This window comes from Sus scrofa, chromosome 18 (assembly GCF_000003025.6).
Source record: "Sus scrofa isolate TJ Tabasco breed Duroc chromosome 18, Sscrofa11.1, whole genome shotgun sequence".
Taxonomy (NCBI): domain Eukaryota; kingdom Metazoa; phylum Chordata; class Mammalia; order Artiodactyla; family Suidae; genus Sus; species Sus scrofa.
This window is the reverse complement of record NC_010460.4, coordinates 49,232,087-49,243,736: the sequence shown is the minus strand read 5'-3', so window position 1 is coordinate 49,243,736 and position 11,650 is coordinate 49,232,087. Positions and strand designations below refer to the sequence as shown.

The window sequence follows — 11,650 nt, the reverse complement described above, 5'->3', positions numbered from 1 at the left end:
GTCTTCCATTTGTTGGGGGTTTTAGTTCTGCGGAAAAGCTCAAAGATAGTGTTCTGTGTATTCCTTGAGGAGGAACCAGGACCTGCCCCAAGGCTGCACTAGTCTCTGGACGGCTCCCCCCTGGTCTCTGCATCCCCTCCCCGCCCCGGTTAGCAACTGCCCTTTGGATCTCAGGGAAGGTCCTGCAGGCTGCAGTTTACTCCCTAAAAGCAAGAAACGGAGGACACAGAAATGCTTGTGTGCCCAGGAGCCCCCCAGGGCACTAGCTCGGTTACAAGAGGACAGGAGAGCTGAGGGGGCAGAGCCCTATGGGCTCCTGGGCACCAGCCTTTCTTTGTCCCCCATTCCTTGTTTTCAGGAAGTGAGCCTCTGGGTCCCAGACCCTCCCTGAGTTCCAAGGGGCAGGTTCCAACCTTTCCTAATCAGGGAAGGGAGGGGATGCCCAGGGAAGGGAGGACCAGTCAATAAACAATAGTGAGCCTTGGGGCAGGGGCAGGTTCCCCCTCAAGGAATGGACGTTACAGTATCTTTGAGCTCTTCCTTCAGAGCTCAGGCCCCCACCCAGGTGAAGGATGGTAACTTAAGCCTGAGCTCGATTCCTGGAAGTTGGCCCAGTTATCTCACCACCAACCAATCAGAAGACAGTCACCCCCCTGCAGCCCTCGCACCTGATTTTGCCTATAAAGTCTTTTCCCCCCAAACCATTGGGAAGTGCAGGGGTTTTGAGCACGAGCAGCTCATTCTCGTTTCTTGGCCCTGCAATAAACCATTCTCTGCGCCACACCTCAGCGTTTCAGATTATTTGGCTTCATTGTGCATCAGGCCCATGAACTTTGTTCAATAGCATTCTTTCTGCTTGTCCTCCCAGTTAAGTGAACCAGCAAAAGCCACCTGTCCCCATGCCCTATCCTCGCCCCCCAGCCCACCCCCGCTCCCACCAAGATGCTGCAGCATCTGAGAGCATCGCACCAGAAGGCTTTGTTTTCTCTCTGCAGACCCAGGCAGAGCTGTGCCGGTAACCAAAGACACAGAGTTGTTTTGTTGTTGTTGTTGTTTCTTGGAAAATGACAAGATAAAAATCCAGATGAACCAAGAGAAGCCCTTAGATAACTTTACCACTTAGACAACCTTGAAGAAAATGTTCCTAAGATGATCTCTGATGGCAGATGTGCCAGGGCTCTGTGGGGGAATGTGACAGCAAAAGGCATCACGTTAATTTGGCAAAAACCAAAGAGGAATATCCACATCCAATCATGTGAGAGAAAGCACTTCCTCTTCATTAGACAAATCGTCCTGAGGGAGTAATGTATAACATCCCTTGGGTTTGGGGGGCCATCCCAAGGAAAACGGGTTCTCAGGCTGCCTGGTCCACGGGATTCCCGGTCAGAGACTGCCACCTGCTGGACAGAGGACGGGCCCGAGGCTAATGGCTTCTCATCGGGGCTCTTGAGAAACCAGCGATGGAAAAAATAAGAGAGACAAATGAGTTAATGCAGAGGAGGGTTTAGGCACATGAACAAGGCTCAGCCACCCTCTGAGAGTTGCCTGGCTGAGAGTTCCCGAAGATCCTGAGCTGTCTCGGTGTGCTGTGGAGAACAAGCCTTAACTACTGTCCCAACCATGAGCGAGTTGTTAAAATGAAGATTCCCAAGCCCCTCCCTGGACCGTCCATTTCAGGAGGGCTGGAAGGGGGGGCCCTCAGCATTCTGAGCACATCCCCAGGACCAGGGCTGTGGGGTGGGACCCACCTGGATTCCGGCTGCTGCTCTGGGACCTAGACAAGCTGACCCCCACCCCCACCCCAGGCTAAGGACGGAGGACATCCCATCACCCCCCTGCTCTCATGTCCACCACAGGGGAAGGTCCGAATTCCTCAGTGAGACCTGGAGCTCCTCTGGCCCATCTTCCGCCCATTCGGCCCCTCCCTGTCCAGCCAGCCCCTCTCCCTCTTCTGATATACCAAGCCCTGGGGGATGACCTGACTTACACACGGCCGCTCAGCAGCCCACCCTATGGACATGCCTGGGAGTCCACATCCAGAGTCTCTGGGAAGAAGGACGTGGAAAGCTCTCTGGGCCCTGGAGTTGCAGCCGGTGGACGTCACTTTCCCTGCGGTGCCTCTGGGGAAGCCTCCCCAGTGATGGCAGACCCACCCGGTGGAGGCTCATGGGAGCACCAACCATCAACCATCGCACATCACATCACGTACACGACAGTGGTTCACTGTACATGCATCCCATGCCATTACTTTTTTTGCTTTTTAGGGGTGCACCTGCAGCATATGGAAGTTCCCAGGCTAGGGGTCGAATCACAGCTGCAGCTGCCAGCCTACACCACAGCCACAGCAACAGGGGATCCAAGCCTCATCTGCAACCTACACCACAGCTCACAGCAACACCAGATCCTTAACCCACCAAGCACGGCCAGGGATCGAACCCACAACCACGTGGATACTAGTTGAGTTCTTAACCCACTGCGCCACAGCGGGAACTCACACCTGCTAGTTTTACTGTCTGACTGTCCTTCCGCCCAAGGTATAGCGTGAATGGAGCAGTGTGCTGGCCAGGGGACTGTGGCTGGGGGGGCCTGCTGTGGGGCAGGGCGGGGACGGGCAAGCTCTGGGGACGGCAGAGGAGATGTTCTTGGCATTGACAGACAAGGATGTTGGCATCAACATATCGGCTGGCCCATGGGGTTCGTGCTTCCACTGGTGTTAGCGCTCCCTGGGGTTAAGCCAGGTTTAGGGGACCGATTAGGAAATGCAGGTTCACGGAGGGGCTAAACCAAAAATGACCTGACAACGCTTGCTCCCCTGAGCCTCCCTCCTAACTGAGTTCTTCCTCAGGGGAGGATACCCACGCCGGGAAGAGCAGGCTCCGTGCACACTTGCTCGCACACCAGCTCCCCGAGCACGGCCTCTCTCTGACTCATGCGGGCCTGTCCGCACAGACCTTATTTATAGCTTTTCGCATATTGGCCCAGGACCTGCCTCCCGTGTGCCAGGTTCTTTCTGAAGGAGAACACAGCTCTGCGTGCTCCCGCTCCGTCTCTCCCTGCTCCACGCTCTCTCTTCCCTGAGCAGCTTCTGAGTCCATCAGCCCTTCACCCGGGGGCAGGGAGCCAGCAGGCGGGAACACCAAGACCCACGGACCCTGCCAGCAGCTCCAGCCTCAGCCATTCCGAGTGGGAAGGGAACCACCATCCACGGAGGGGTGAGGTAGTTTGGGAAAAGCTAACTCAACATCTTTTTAAAAATCTTACCTTCGAGGACTGGCCCTCACTGACGACATCTTGTGGGGGGGACATTCCAGGGCCCTGTGTCCTGTCATTTCACTTGGCTTCATTTTTCTTGTTGGCCAGCCACTATCTGGAGTGATCTTATGCATTTCTGTGTTTAATTGTTTACTGTCTGATTGAGACCAGAAGACCCACTTTCTGGTTCTTTGTCCACATTCAGTGCTTGACCTTGGAGGAGCGGTTGCTCTCTCTGCCCCATAATGCACCAGCCACGACCCAGGACCCTTCCGGCACGGTCCCCCAGGACCTGCCAGGTCTTCCCTCCATTTCCACCACATTCTCTTTCTTTGTTGCCTCCCCAAGGGAAGGATGCTCGAAGCGGATGAGCATCCGTGGGTACCACGTTCGAGGGGGCTGGGTTCAACACTCGGAGAGGCATCAACCCTCAGCCAACTCCAGAGAAGGAATCCTAAACACTCAGAAAGGAACTGGCAGAACAAGTAGAAAAGTTAAGCCAGAACATTGTGGGTGTGCTGTACCGTCCAGAACTTCCAATCCCTAACTTCCACAAGCAAGAGGGGTACCATCCCTGAGGGACATGGGCCAGAGAAGAATCTCATAGATGCAGAAAAAGACAGAGAGGCCAGGACAGAGAGAAAGGCGGGAGGGACAGACGGAGAGAGGAAGGGAGAGGTTCAGATGGGAACAGAGACGATGGAGAGAGAACGCAGGGTTCGCGGGGCAAAGGATCAGCTTTCAGAACTGAAATCCGCACAAACTCATCTTTTCACTCGCCCTTCACTCCTGAGTTGTGGCCGAAGTGGACACTGCAGAGGTGAGAGGGCTGGTACCCCGAGTGAACTCTGCAACTCTGTCTCCTCCCGTCCCCCAGGAACTACCCCTCCACCCCCGCCCACCCGCTGGCTCTGGTTTCCTGTTACACCCATCACCGTGAAATCCCCCTGGGGCAGTGGTTCAGTTTAAATCATCCAGTGGGAATCTTAGCTCTTTTTTATTTTATTTTATTTTATTTTATTTTGGTCTTTTTGCCTTTTCTAGGGCCGCACCCACAGCATGTGAAGGTCCCCAGGCTAGGGGTCGAATCGGAGCTGCAGCCGCCAGCCTACACCAGAGCCACAGCAACGCGGGATCCAAGCCGCGTCTGCAACCTACACCACAGCTCATGGCAACGCCGGATCCTTAACCCACTGAGCGAGGCCAGGGATCGACCCCGCAACCTCATGGATACTAGTCAGAGTCATGTTTCTGCTGCGCCACGATGGGAACTCCCACGGGCAGGTTTCTTAAAAGTGGCATAAGCCTCCTTTGCTGGGGAATGGGGCACATTTTCTTCGAAGCCGCTTGAGGGCTGTGGAGAGCAGAACTTTGACTTCTAAACCGTAAGGAGAAAACTCTTGCTTTCTCGGGCTTGCCTTTCAAAGGTATGGTGTTCAAACCCGCAAGGCTGCTGGTGAGCGGGAAGCACAGGACAAGCGGGAGCTCCACGAGGCATCGGGCTTGGTTTCGCCAATGAGCTTCGCAGACTCTTCTGTGTCCTGGCCAGAGGGGTGCCCTCCACGTGGCTCTCAGGGTTAAATCCAGGGGACTGTGTGAGGATTGGGAGCCAAGAGGCCTCATGAGTAATACGACGTGTGTGTGTGTGTCCTTGGAGCACGTATCAGCTCTGGAAAGCTGAGAGGCAGTAGGTGGGAATTTAAAACACCAACGTCATCTTGAGTCATGAAAGAAGAATCTGGTTGCCTTTGGTGGGAAAGCCGTAAATCAGCAAAGGTCAGGCATCTCCTGGCAGAGCTTTGCATGGAATACGTGGATTTGCCCTGTGCCTAGAGATGGCCCATGACGCAGAGAAGAGCTGCTGGCCTTTGCCACGTCAACTCAAGCTGTGGTGAAGGCTCCAGAATCCTCCCAGCATTGCTCCCCATGCCATCAAGTGCATTTTTCTCTTTGGTTATCTTTCAGCCTGGCCTGCTTAGCTCCTGAGCCCATGGAAAGGCTCTTCTTTTCCATTGTGTTGTCTGGACTCACTTTGGCGGAAACATGACTGACCTCACTTTCTATTCAGCCCAACGAAAAGTGGGTGAGTGAGAAATAAAACTGGATTTTTTATATTTTTTTTTTATTTTTATTTTTTTTTGTCTTTTTTTTTGCTATTTCTTGGGCCGCTCCCGCGGCATATGGAGGTTCCCAGGCTAGGGGTCCAATCGGAGCTGTAGCCACCGGCCTACGCCAGAGCCACAGCAACGCGGGATCCGAGCCGCGTCTGCAACCTACACCACAGCTCACGGCAACGCCGGATCCTTAACCCACTGAGCAAGGGCAGGGACCAAACCCGCAACCTCATGGTTCCTAGTCGGATTCGTTACCCACTGCGCCACGACGGGAACTCCAAAACTGGATTTTTTTTAATTGAAGTAGAGCTGATGTATGATTTTCTGATAATGTCAGGTATACAGCAAAGTGAGTCAGCATTTTTGCAGATTATATTTCATTAGAGATGATTATAAGATAATGCCTATAATTCCCTTGCTAGTCAGAGGACTTACATAAAAATCCTTGCTGTTTTTTCATCTATTTTATCTATTTTATATACAGTAGTTTGTATCTATTAATCTCATATCTAGTCCGCCCCTCGCCCACTTCCTCTCCCCTTTGGTAGCCACGATTTTGTTTTCTGTATCTGTGAATCTGTTTCTCTTTACATATATGTCTGTTTGCACTATTTTTAAAATCCCACATGTAAATGCTACCATGTAGTATTTGTCTTTCTCTGTCTGACTCACGTCCCTGAGCATAATGTTGTCTAGGTCCACCCCTATTGCTGCAAATGGCAAAATTTCATTCCTTTTATGGCTGAGTGTTAGTCCACTGCATATACGTACCACATCTTCCTAAGCCAATTACCTGCTGACGGGCACAGCTTTCTTCCGTATCTTGGCCACGGCAAATAGTACTGCTATGAACACTGGGATGCATGCATCATTTCAAATTAGAGCTTTCATCTTTTCTAGATATATGCCCAGAAGCAGAATTGCTGGATCATCTATTGTACTCTAGGTTTTGTAAGGAGCCCCTCTTCTGTTCTCCGTAGTGGCTGCACAAATTTACATTCCCACCAACAGCGCACAAGGGTTCGCTTTTCTCCACATCCTCAGCAACACGTGTCATTTGTAGACTTTTTGATGCAATCCTGAGCTTACTTTGAAGGTGTTGTCGAATTCTTTTCACTGTGCATGTGGCGGTTTGACTTGGCAGAAAAACTGGTTTTAGAGGAAAGAATCACAGCGTCTTGTGACAGTTTCCTAGTTGCACAGTAAGAAGGTACATCTACGTGAGATGCCTGGAGAGGGCACGGCATTGCAGGCAGAGGCTTAGGACGTGTTCAGAGACAGGCTTCCCTGTGGGTGGGTTTGGAGAATCAACCTCAGCTCGGCGAACCCTGAAGTCTGTCTTAATAGGATGGACTGTCAGGTTTGTGCTGGCTCTGGGTTTTCTCAGAACATCACACGACAGAAGGGATGTCGATAAGTGGAAAAAACTGGAAAACAGCGGTTCTAACCCTTTGCCTCTAGGGTCCCTGTGAAAAGGCACCATAAACACAGGGCAGAGTGTGCAGTAAAAGACCAGCAACGCCCGCAGCACTCAGCCTTCCCACACCAGACTTGAGTCCCCAGCTTCTTTTTTGGAATTTCCCAGAGAATTAAGATAATTGATCTGGTTACTTTCATTTAGAATTTTTTTAACATAGAAGAAATAGAACTAATCGGTAATGACAAGGTAAAAAAATTAGTATTCATTTTTCCCAATTCTCCTTTATTCCTTTTCTCTCGCCCCCTCCTCCCTATTTCTCTCTCTCATTTTTATTTATTCATGTATTTATTGGCCCTGCCTAAGCACGTGCAAGTTCCCAGCCAGGGATCGAACTCTTGCCACAGCAGCCACCGAAGCCACAACAGTGACAAGGCTGGATCCTTAGCCACGAGGCCACCAGAGAACTCTGTCTCTCATTTTATTTGTGGTGGAGATTTCGCATAAGTGAACTCACCTTAGTGTAGCTCTGTGAAGTTTACGTACGGACACACACAACTGTGTGTCCATCCAGATCACAATGCAGAATGGCCCCCCGATGTTTTCCACACGCCCCATCCCAGTCAGTAACCAACCCCTCCCACACAGACACAACCCGTAGGGGAACCATTTTTCTGGTATTTATCACCATTAATTTGTTTGTCTTCTTTGGACTTCGCATCATCGAAAACATAGAATACATCTTTTTTCTGCCTGTCTTCTTTCTCTCTCAACATGAGGACTGCCAGGTCCCTCCATGTGTAAGATACATTAATAGCATACACCACAGTTATGTCACCACTTACTTCTCCATTCTCGATGGACACTGGAGCTGTCTTTTTGGCTCTTAGAAATAAAGCACCTGGACAGACAGACAGACATACAGGACAAGCATACAGGACGTGTATGTTCACGACACTTTGGGAGGAAATATTTACTCATTTTTCTTGGGTACAAAGAAATGAATGTTCAAAGCATGAACTTTCCACTCCCTTCTAAGAGAGTAACCAAGAAGCAGCGTGCTAAAAGCCGTATTACACCTCAGGGACACGCAGAGACAAAGGCCAGTACACCGTACAGGCAGGAACAAGGGCAACCATTCCTATGACACCCCATTTCATCCAGCAATTGGTCCCCACGCGGCCCTATGGATCCTGGGGATTGTGCATCGGCAAAACCTAATCAGGAGTCCCCATCGCGGCTCAGCGGAAATGAATCGGACTAGCATCCAAGAGGACACAGGTTCAATCCCTGACCTCGCTCAGTGGGTTAAGGATCCAGTGTTGCCGTGAGCTGTGGTGTAGGCTGGTGGTTACAGCTCCTATTCGACCCCTAGTCTGGGAACCTCCATATGCCTCCGGTGCGGCCCCCAGAAAACAAAAAAAAAAGAAAAAGAAACCTAATCAGGTGGTGAGTCCACCTGCAGCTACCAAGTGTACCACGGCAGGGCGCAGGGTCTCAACCCACTTGACCTTCCACAAAACAACACACGGATCTGTCTCCAAGGTGAAATTCAAGCCGCTGCCCTTCATACTCCTCCCATGAAAAAGGGGGCGCAGTGCTTAGCAGGCAAACCTGGTTTAGTATAACTACCCATACACTTTGCCAGGCCCCGTGTTCAGAGGAGGACAGCATTGACCTTGACAGTGACGGCTTTATTTGCTCTATTTACCCCATTTTGTGGACTACAGCCATGTCCATAAAAGCGAACTTGCTGAAGGTCTCACAATTAAATACTGTTTTAATTGATGCAATTCCCGGTACTGACTTGAATCTTGGAGGGCAGGAAGGGTGTCTATCTAATGATAACTGTAATTGTGATTAGCATATTTCTACAAAGAAGAAGAGAACATTTTTAACCTTGACAGTCTGTAAATATCTCACGGGCCAGGCACGAGTCTACACGGCCCTGCATTGTTATTTCATCTGCAGAACTCACAACAGAGTGGAAAAGCGAGGTGCCACTAGCCAACTAAGGTAGAGTGTGACCAACCCCAGACCAAGTGGAATGCCATCGCTCAGAAAGTAGGGAGAGTCAGCCCTCCATCCCTGAGAGCAGGTGTGTGAACTTGGCATTGGAGGTGGACTCTTCTTTCAGTAATGAATGTAGTGTGGGAGTTCCCATTGTGGCTCAGGGGTAACAAACCCAACTAGTATCCATGAGGGCTCAGGTTCAATCCCTGGTCTCGCTCAGTGGGTTAAGGATCCAGTGTTGCCAGGATCTGTGGCATAGGTTGCAGACACAGGTTGGGTCTGGCATTGCCGTGGCTGTGGTGTAGGCTGGCAGCTGCAGCTCTGATTTGACCCCTAGCCTAGGAATTTCCATATGCTGTGGGTGCAGCCTTAAAAACAAAAATAATAATAATAGGGTAGCATGTACTGACCAATTCCAAGGTTCAGCAAGAGCAGAGGTACAGGAGAAAATCCAAGGAGATGATATTCAAAGGCTGGTAAGTGAGATGAGCAACTAAAGAAAGGGTGCATGTTGGAGCAGGTTTGGGAAGCATGGGAGTGATGGAAGGAAAAGTCAAAGTGTTCTCGGTGTCTCACTAAGTAAGAAGGTTATTCAATAAAAAGGAGACCAAAAAGAAGGCATGCCAACCAAAGGGGTGTCAGTTAATTTGCTGTGAAGATGCTTCCATGCACCCCCGGACTTTTCAACCAACATTGGATTAGTCAGCAAAGGCTAGGTTGTACTTGGTAACAAATAGGCCCGATACCTCTGTGGCTTAATAGAACAAAACTTCACTAATCACTTACATAAAAGCGTCCTGCAGGCCCAGGCAGCCACCTTCCAAGTAGTGGCCCTTCAGTCCAAGTAGGTTGAGTGTGGCTCTGTCACCTTAGCACGGGAATTCCCTGGGGGGCCCTAGAAAGCAAGATCTCTTGACTGCCACAGGCCAGAAGTGATCTTTCTGTTCCCAGCCTGTGGGTCAGAAGCAGCAGCAGGCACCCCTATGTGCACAGGAGCTGAGAGGAGGTCTTCCTGCGCCCAGCAAGGGGTGGAGCTCGGGACATAAGGAAGCCTAAGGGATCTCTACGGCAGCCACTGACGAGTTAAATTTTTATTTGGCTCCCTCACTGCTGACATGAGTGTCAATGTCAAACATTTCTCTAACACTTCTTTCCTTATAATTTTAATTTGTGGTTGGAGTTTCAAAACAAATTCTGCTTTTCACATATTTTGCAATTTAATGATTTGGGTTAGAGGGCGGCCTTCATGTAATATTTACTTGGAAGGAAAGAAGTATTTGGGGACTGTAATTATGTTGATTTAGGAGCTACACTGTTAAATTTAAAAAATTAAAACATCCTAAAAATGATCTCGTCATGTGGTACAGATTGTTGGCTCCAGATCCCAGTTGGCTTTGCACAGAGAACATGTACACGCAGGATCCAGTCCCCGTGCATCTCAGTCTCCCCCTTTAACCCAGCCTACATGTCCCGGTACCATCCACTCACCTGTCTGTAAGGTGAGCAGCAAATGCCCCCGCTGCTTCCTTCCTCATCCAGCTGATGTTTCTGTGCTTTGTGGCTCCACCCCATGGGAGCCCACTGCTTAGCTGCTGAGTCCAATCCAGCTTCCATAGCTGTCAGTCAGGGCTTTGGCTTGGCTTGGTTCTACCTATCCTCCCAAATTTTGGAAGGATCTGCCCATCCCCCTAGGATTCTGCCCCCGTCCAGTCTCCCAATCCGGACACGCAGTGTATTTGGAAGCCAGTTTTATTTACCTTCATCAACAGACTCCTGGTCAGTGTGGTGAAACCCTGTACAAGCCTTTATGGTGTTGCATTTGGAAATTAAAGGCTTTTCCCATAGCCTCCCAGGCCCTCCTCAATCTCAAAAGGCTGACTCAAGAGTTTAGGATTAGGGAGCTCCCGCTATGGCGCAACAGCATTGGCAGCGTCTTGGGAGCGCTGGGATGCGAGTTTGATCCCTGGCCCGGCACGATGGGTTAAGGATCTGGAGTTGCCCCAGCTGCGGCTTGGATGGCAAATGCTGCTGGGATCTGATCCCTGGCCTGGAAGCTCCATATGCTGCAGGGCAGCCAAAAAAAAAAAAGCCTTAATGATCAGGAAATGTAGTTACAGCTATAAAGCCGCTCCCCTTTGCGGGGCTCAGCTTTACTCACACCAACCCGCTTCGCCTAAATGATTTTACTTCCTTGCTCGATTCCCCTTTCACAGATGATTTCTTCTTTTCTTTGCAATCTGGTAGCTTTTCTCCTTTGAAATATTCCCTAACGCCCCCTTCCTTTCATAAGCAGTCTTCACTGCAGAGAGAAGGTCAAGATGCCATAACCCCAACGGCGCCCGAAACTGTCACCGGACCATCCGACTGCAGCCTTGACAACTTTGAAATCATCTCTGGAGGGAGAAGAATGCAGGCTCCCTGACCCTTATCCACAGCCCTGGTTTTCAAGCGAAACCTCTAAGATCCCTTGCTGTCCCCTCTCAAGGGAGGACACAGGTTTGAGGCATTAGTCTGTTGTGCCTCCTTTGCCTGGCAAAGCACTAAAGCCGTTCTTTCTGCTTCGCCCCAAACTCTGTCTCCGAGACTGAATTGGTGCCGGTGTACAGAGGCCGGCTTTCAGCTGCATGGGGTGTTCAGAGCAACAGTCCACACTCTGGGGAACCTGGAGAGCTGAACCCACATCCACGACCACAGCCAGCAGGGCCGCAGCGTGTGACTTACCCCTGTTATTCTGATAACAGGGATACGGGATTCTAACAGCCGGGCTAGTCTCAGAGCCCAGCTCTGAGCTCCCCTTTAAGAAGATTGGCAATAACACCCATGTGACTCATTAGCTCTCCCCGGGGACCCCCAC

At 50.6% G+C, this 11,650-nt stretch overlaps 1 long non-coding RNA gene across 1 annotated transcript; it reads left to right on the top strand.

Moving 5' to 3' along the window:
* Positions 2,434–11,173, top strand: LOC106506851. Its single transcript, XR_002340332.1, has 4 exons — positions 2,434–4,072; positions 5,218–5,335; positions 10,164–10,295; positions 11,090–11,173. It is a non-coding gene; the product is annotated as an uncharacterized LOC106506851 (long non-coding RNA).